At 31.7% G+C, this 8,938-nt stretch overlaps 1 long non-coding RNA gene across 1 annotated transcript; it reads left to right on the top strand.

The window, feature by feature from the left end:
* Nucleotides 1-466: 466 nt before the first annotated feature.
* Nucleotides 467-8,321, top strand: LOC109120239 (uncharacterized). Its single transcript, XR_002027740.3, has 2 exons — nucleotides 467-6,668; nucleotides 8,044-8,321. It is a non-coding gene; the product is annotated as an uncharacterized lncRNA (long non-coding RNA).
* Nucleotides 8,322-8,938: the final 617 nt, after the last annotated feature.

The raw sequence follows: 8,938 nt of genomic DNA on the forward strand, positions 1-8,938 counted from the left end.
GGTTGTGAAACAAGTTCCTTCAATTATGTGATTATCAAGTGAACAAAATAAAACTTTGGTTGTTATCAATATGAGAAAATAACTAGGGTATGTGTGTTCCCCATAAGTTCATTGTTGACACCCAATTTTGGCCTACCATTTTCAAAATTCGTGACTTAATTTATTTAATTGTTCAAAATAATTTATTTATTTATTTTTTATAATTTTTAATAAGTTTATTGATAACTATCATTATCAAATTTAGAATTTTGTATCAGTTAATTTTAAAATAACATTGTTTACATGTCATTAGTTGCGTTCATTATATTTTTTTAGTAATCATCTTATTTGTTACATTGGTTGATATTTATTTTGATATTCTGCTCAGTCTAAGAATTTTTTCAAATATAGATAAAATTTGCACCGATAATTTTGGACCACAATTTCAAGCATACACATTTTAGCCCTCTTCCTTTTCCCACCTTTTCAACCCAAAAAACCCACCTCTATTTATTACCATTTTCCAGCGCAACAACTACCCACTTAGCCCCTTTCCTTCACTCTTCCAGCATCTGAAAACGACCAGACAAACACCAAAATCCTCCGGCAACCTTCAAATTGAACCCCGACCAGCCCACATTTTTTCAATAACCAACAGGTTACTATCGTTCAACGCAACCAGTAGCTCTGATGAATCAGAGCTAAACAACAAAAAATCCCTTCCCCTTCCCCTTAACAATTTTTTTCATTTTTTAGGTGTTTCCGGTCAAGCTCCGACCAACAAGCAACAACCAGCCCATCCGAACATCAGCGAACGTTCAACAACCAACCAAGAAGGCATGGAAACATGCCTGAGAATTAGCCAGATATGTCCAGAAAAAGCTTTTATTTGTGACATTTCTCATTTTTACTGTTTTGTATATAAGCATATATGTCGGTATATTTCATGTTTCTATTATATATATATTCCTTATTTTTACACATATTATTATGGTGAATTATTTGTTTTTGTTTGTGGTTTTGAATGTTAATTTTATCACTATTTCTAACAGTTCGTTAATTGTCTTGATTGTTTTCATAAGCCACTTTATTAGTGTTCTCTTGTGATAAATTTTAGTTTTAACCGAAAGTTGTATGATGAGTCTGACTATTACTAATTTTGTTAATGACTTTGGGTACATGTATTCCTGCTTTTATCTTCTTGACAAATAGTTTGAATATTTTATGTGTTCATGGGTTGTTGCTATGTTATTTTCTAATTATTGCCATATTAAATATTATGTTGCAATTGTCTTAAGACTTGGAAGGGATTTAATAGTAGTTTGAATTTTGATGAGTATATGTTAATAGTATCTTATCATTCTATTTGTTGCTATTTTAACTGTGTATTGCTCCCTCTTAGTTCTAATATATATTAAATTGTTATTTTATGTACATCTTATTTCTTTTTGATTTATTCTTTCCATGTATAACAATTAATAGATTGTTCCTTTTTGCATTGTTGACTAATAGTATCTTGCTCCATTTGTTTTGTTACTATTAGGTCTTAATTCATGTTTATTATTGATTATTTTATCATTTGTGAATGGATATTTTATTTGTTTATTGTTGATAATGTTTATATCTTTGACTATTTTATTGTTTGTTAGCACGTGAAAAAATCTCTCCGTCAATTTTCTGGCCTTTTCAATATTAAAAAGACGGAAATTTAGTTTAAGTTCATATTATTTATTTTGCTAAAATTGGTCGATGAAGAAATTACCATCGATTCTAAGGTCTCCCATGTTAGTGAGACGAGTTTTATTTTTAAGTTATTATTTGAGTTATTCATTTTTTTATATTCATTTAGTACTAATTCTTTTACTAAGTGTCGTTACAAGTACACCAAGTTGCTTTCGATCGAAGTTATTCGAATAAATTCAAATTATAATTGTATTTATTATTGAATATATTATTTGCGATAGAAAAACTTAGGCCATTTCTTACTATTGTTTTATTTTATTATTTGTATATATTGCATTCTTATTATACTTGTTTATAATTTTGTTTCTTCCTCAATTTTAAAAATTGAATTCAGTCGAGACCATATTTGTGGATTTCGAAGGGTGGCTAACACCTTCACTTAATTGTTTCTTAGTTTTTTTCTAAAATTAGGTGGCGACTCCTTTAAAATTCATTTATTTCTTAAAACTCTTTTAAAATTGAATCAATTGATAATTTTTTGAGTCACCACGACGTTTCACCCTATTTGAATAGAATAGGGATGTAGAAGAATGGAGACTCTGCTGGGGACATAGAGGTTCTAACCAATATGAATTCATTTTTCAAATTGAGGATTGTTTTCTTTTAATGTATTATACCTTATATTTTGTATATTTTGTTGATTATTTGTATATTGTAATGGTTGTTTATTCATTATTCATTTAATTGTATACATATCATCATTGCATTTCGTCACATAATTTCTGTCAAGTGACAAATAGAATACATTAGGATAAAAGCGATTATGTGGTTTTCCACAACTATCCTTCAGAAAATCCCCTTTGAATTCTTTTGAAGTGATAAACGAATAGTTGACTTGTGTTCATCTAACGATGTTTATTATACTTCACCCCCTAATTTGTCCGACTCAGGTAACCAGGTCTTTTCTAAACCACTCTTAATTAGCTAGCGTAGAGAGAAAAACACCAAATCTCAATTTCTATCACATTTTGAACTAAGTCGAACCAACACCCAAGGCGTGTTGGGCCCATTAGAGGCCCTCCTTGTGTCTATTTGGCCTATTGATCAATAAAAGACAAATCAAAATTATGTGTTTAAATTTGAAGGATGTATAAGATATTTGACAAATCATTGTCACTCGGGGTTGGGGATTTATTTTAATGGCTTACTCTTGTTGAATGAATATTTTCACAAGTTAACATTTCATCCAAAAGGTGTTGGCATCCAAAGATGACAAATGATTCAAGAAGTAAGGAAGGGCCTTCTAGAAGGTTTAGTTAGAATTAAACCCCTACGTAGGATTGATTATTTGTATTATCTTTTTCTTCTTTTCCTTATTTGGTAATCCTATTTGAATCATTCATAAAATTTGTAATGCAATGATATGTTATCAAAGGACGTAATTCATCTTTCATATCGATAGGTGTACCCTTGGCATAAAAGGGTCACATATTTGTATAGGACGTGTATGTAATAATTTTTTGTATGCTATGTGATGTAATTGAGTTGTCTTTAATTAAAAATAGTGCTTAGGTGTTAATTAATTCTTGGTGTGATGTTTGCATTATCCATTATGAACACAAGCTAACACTTTTACCTTTTGAGTTTTTCTTCTCTTTAAGCTAGAGGTTGATTTATGTTAGAATTTGAAAGTCATTGTTCGTAAGAAATCGCAATAGACAAGAGGACTCACAATATCTCATTTTTTGTATTTCACAAGACATCAATATCGAGTCAAAAAGACTAATCAGGGGAGTCCTTGACTATGAAGTCACATTTCTTTATTTTATTTGTTTTTTTATTATTGTGGTCTTGCTTTCACACATTTCTTATATTTTAGTAGGAAAATCATCCTTGAAAATAGTTAGGGATGGTCATAACAATGCATTTCGTGAATAATTGGGAGAAGAAACAATTCCAAGGGACATTTAGAAAAGAATACAACAACAAGTGGTTAATGCGAGAAAAAGAAAAAGAAAAAAAACACATTCAATAGATAGCACAAAGGTTCACAGTTAAGAGGATACAAAAAATTGTTTTGAGTTTGTCTAAATTTTAAAATTATATGATGTCACATATGCAGGAACTATGCATACCTGATTTTAATCTTTTTGAGATACGTAGGCAACCCTACTTGGGTTCGGTATTCAATATTTCAAGTTTAAAAAAATTGTGCATATATTCAAAGAGATATCTGAACGAACTACGCGAACCTGATTCTCATTTCTGTGAGATACGTAGACATCCCTACTTGGGATCGGTATTCAATATTTCAAGTTAAAAAAATTGTGCATATATTCAAAGAGATATCTGAATGAACTACGCGAACCTGATGCTCATTTCTGTGAGATACGTAGGCATCCCTTCTTGGGTTTGGTATTATTTTTTCCAAAGTAAAAAAAATAATAAAATAGTTTGTGCATATTTTTATAGGCATTATGGAGAGGATTGACTTTATGGTAAACCGTAGATGCTTGAAATTTCTTTTGCATGCATTCAAGATAAGAATAAAACCAACCTTATGTTTTTATGGAGAGGATTGACTTTATGGTAAACCGTAGATGCTTGAAATTTCTTTTGCATGCATTCAAGATAAGAATAAAATCAACCTTATGTTTCATGTGCATTGTGTGGTGCGAATTTAGAGCAAAATTCAATTGTATCGCAATGTTGATCTAAAACATGGCATGAATCTCATCGAGGCAAAATCCTGAGTAGTCTTTAGTTTGAAAAAGGATTTTAGGCCTTTTTTGACCCGTTATGCCTTTCAAAGCCTACCAAATGACATAAATCCCTAGTTTTTCCACTTTGAGCCTGAAACCTTTCATTGAACAACCAGATTTTAGCCATTACCTCTTTGAGTTTTTACATGCACTATCCTTCACTTGGCCCAGCCTTCTTGAGTGCACCAAGAATCTGCAAGTTATAAGAGAACATCCATGTTTGAATTTCCAAAAGCAAAGATATCGATTCTCCAAAAGTCAAGGAAATAAAAAAGACTTCTAGAGAAAGAAAGAAAGAAAGAAAGAAAGAAAGAAAGAAAGAAAGAAAAAAGGTGAAAGAAATAAAGAAAGATAAAAATACCCCTACAAGGTCAATAAAAAAAATACTCCAACAAAAGAGGAGAAAAATTCAAAGAAAAGAGTGAAATAAAAGAAATGATCCAAGAAATGAGGACTTAAAAGAAGTCAAAAGAAAGGGGTGAAATAAAAGAAAAACTCCAAGAAATAAGGATTAAAAAACGTTGAAACAAATGGGGTGTGGAAAAAAGAAGAAAAAACTCCGAAAAATGAGAATTCAAAAAAAGTCGATAAAGGGGGAGGACAATGAAGAGGATCTAACGCCAAAGGCGTATTAATCATTAAGGTCACAAATTCAATGTGACGCTCAAGGAGGAATTAAGTCACTCTTATCCCAAATAAATATCTTACCCATCCCTAAGCCTACGTTACAAATCAACTCCCAAATCTCCAGCAGTTTTATGGCGAGCCAGCAGCTTCTCATACAAATACCCAATAAAACATCAGTTTCAAAGAACATAAAGTGTTCAAGAGAAAAATGACACTTTGTACATATTCTCTTGTGGATCTTTCCTTAAATTTTATTAATCATGTTGCTAGCTAAAGTGATATTGTGTATTCTAACTGTTCCTTTTCGAATAAAAGGAAACACGGAGACATCAAGATGATGACATTTTCAAGACATATAAGTCATCCACCTCGTAACAATGGAAAATCATTGGGTCATCCATCAGTTACATTTTCATTGCATTTTTTTCATTTTTTAAAGGATAATTGCATTTTTCATTTGCCAAGAAGGTCATTGCATTTTTCATTTCCCGAAAGAATAATTGCATTTTTCATTTGCCAAGAGGTCCATTGAAATTTTTATTTACTGAAAATGTCATTACATTTTTCATTTTTCGAAAGGATAATTGCATTTTTATTTGCCAAGAGGGTCATTGTATTTTTTATTTACCAAAAGTTCATTACATTTTTCATTTTCTGAAAGAATAATTGCATTATTCATTTGCCGAGAAGGAATTTGCATTTAAGTCGCACCTATTCAGAGGTGAAGGATGTGTGTCCTATCTTTGCAACGTTCAAGTTGGTGGAAACTTGCATTGAAAGATACTTTCATTTAAGTCGTATCTATTCGATGGTGAAGTATGTGCACCCTATCTTTTCAACGTTCAAGTCGGTGGAATTTGCGTTGAAAGATGTTTGCATTCAAGTCACATATATTATGAGGTGAAGGATGTGAGTCCTATATTTTCAACGTTTTAGTTGGTGGAAACTTATGTTGAAAGATATTTGTATTTTAAGTCGCATCTATTCGGTGGTGAAGGATGTGCAGCCTATCTTTTCAATATTCAAGTAGGTGGAACCTTGCGTTTAAAGATATTTGTATTTAAGTCTTATCTATTCGGTGGTGAAGGACATGCAACCTATCTTTCAAACATTCAATTAGGTGGAAACTTGCGTTGAAAGATATTTGCATTTAAGTCGCAACTATTCGGTGGTGAAGGATGTGCGCCCTATCTTTTCAATGTTCAGTTCGATAGAAACATGCATTAAAAGATATTTGATTTAAGTAGCATCTATTAGATGGTGAAGGATGTTCACCTTATCTTTTCAACGTTAAAGTCGATGGAAATTTGCATTGAAAGATACTTGCATTTAAGTCACATCTATTTGAAGGTGATGGTGATGTGCACCATATCTTTTCAACGTTCAAGTCGGTGGAAAATTGCGTTGAAAGATATTTGCATTTACATTTATTTGGTGCTGAAGGATGTGCACCCTATCTTTTGATCATTCAAGTCAGTGGAAACTTGTGTTGAAAGATAATTGCATTAAAGTCACATCTATTTGGAGTTGAAGGATTTGCACACTATCTATTCAAAGTCCAAGTCGGTGGAAATTTGCATTGAAAGATATTTGAATTTAAGTCGCATTTATTCTGAGGTGAAGGATGTGCACCCTATCTATTTCGCATTCAAGTCAGAAGATATTTGCGTCGAAAGGATTGCTATTTGTCCTACCGATGGACATACATTCAAAATCCTACCGATGGATTATCTTTTTTTCATTCGTCCTTTCAATAGACGTACCGATGGATCATCTTTTTTTTATTCATCCTACCGATGGACATGCATTCAAAACCCTACCGATGAATCAACTTTTTTCATTCGTCCTATCGATGGACATACATTCGAAAACCTACCGATGGATCATTTTTTTTCATTTGTCCTACTGATGGACATACATTCAAAATCCTACCGATTGATCATTTCTTTTTTCATTTCTCCTATCGATGGACATACATTCAAAATGCTATCAATAAATCATCATTTTTTTCGTTCATCCTACCAATGGACATACATTCAAAATACTATTAATGGATCATCTTTTTTTCATTTGTCCTACCAATGGAAATATATTCAAAATCCTACCGATGGATCATCCTTTTCCATTCGTCCTATTGATGGACATACATTCAAAATCCTACCGATGGATCATATTTTTTTCATTTATCCTACCGATGGACATACATTAAAAATCCTGCCGGTGATCATTTTTTTTTATTTTTCCTACCAATGGCCATATGTTCAAAATGCTATTGATTGATCATCTTTTTTCCAACGTCCTATCGTTGGACATACATTCAAAATCCTACAGATGGATCATCTTTATTTTTTCATTTCTCCTATCGATGGACATGCATCCAAGATCCTACTTATGGATCATCTTTTTTTTTTCATTTCTCCTACCGATGGACATACATTCAAAATCCAATCGATGGATCATCTTTTTTTCATTTGTCCTAACGATGGGTATACATTTAAAATCCTACTGATGGATCATCATTTTCTCATTCGTCCTATCGATGGACATACATTCAAAATCCTACCTATAGATCATCTTTTTTTAATTTTTCCTATTGATGGACATACATTCGAAATCCTACCGATGGATCATCCTTTTTTTATTCGTTCTACCGATGTACAGACATTCAAATTCCTACTAATGGATCATGTTCTTTTCATTTGTCCTACCGATGGACATACACTTAAAATCCTACCAATGGGTCATATTTTTTTCACTTGTCCTAACTATGGATATACATTCAAAATCCTACTGAAGGATCATCATCTTTGTATTTGTCCTATCGATGGACATATACTCATATCCTACCGATATATCATCTTTATTCGTCTTATCGATGGAAATGAATTTATTTCCTTCCAATTGATCATCTCCACTCATCGTATCGTAAGAGATACTACCCTTTTTCTTTTAATTTCTTCCATACTAATGAGTTTTATCTGGGTTTTTTTAGAACATCCAAGAGGATGCATACTCGGTGGAGCCATATGTGTGGACTACTTCAACAAGGATGCAACACAATTTGGAACCTTTTGGATGCAAGTCTGGGATCGACTTTCACCACATTTTTATATAACGGGCATGTGTTCGACCAAAATTGGTTTTGTCACTTTTCGTTGTCCACAATTACTATTATCAATCATATTGAACGAAAGGGACAATTGTTGACACCCAATTTTGGCACAATATTATCTCAATTCATGACTTATATACATTTAATAGTTCAGAATATTTTACATGTCATTAGTTGTGTTTATTATATTTTTTTAGTATTCATATTATTTGTTACATTCGTTGATATTCATTTTGATATTCTGCACAGTCTAAGAATTTATTCAAATATGGATAAAATTTAAACCAGTGATTTTGGGTCACAATTTCAAGCCCACATATATAAGCCCATGACATTGGCTATTACTAATTTTGTCAATGACTTTGGGTACATGTATATGTGCTTTATCTTCTTGACAAATAGTTTGAATAATTTACGTGTTCATGGGTTGTTGCTATGTTATTTTCTAGTGATTGTCATATTAAGTATCATGTTGCAGTTGTATTAAGCCTTGGATGGGATTTCATAGTATTTTGAATTTTGACGAGTATATGTTAGTATTTTATCATTCTATTTATTGTTATTTTTAAATGTGTATTGCTCCCTCTTAGTTATAATTTATATTCAATTGTTATTTTATGCACATCTTAATTCATTTTGATTTATTCTTGTCATGTATAACAATTATTAGATTGTTCCTTTTTTGCATTGTTGACTAACAATATCTAGCTCCATTTGTTTTGTTATTATTAGGCATTGCTTCATGTTTATTGTTGCCTATGTATCATTTGTTAAT

Source organism: Solanum lycopersicum, chromosome 5, assembly GCF_036512215.1.
Source record: "Solanum lycopersicum chromosome 5, SLM_r2.1".
In the NCBI taxonomy this organism is placed as follows: Eukaryota; Viridiplantae; Streptophyta; class Magnoliopsida; order Solanales; family Solanaceae; genus Solanum; species Solanum lycopersicum.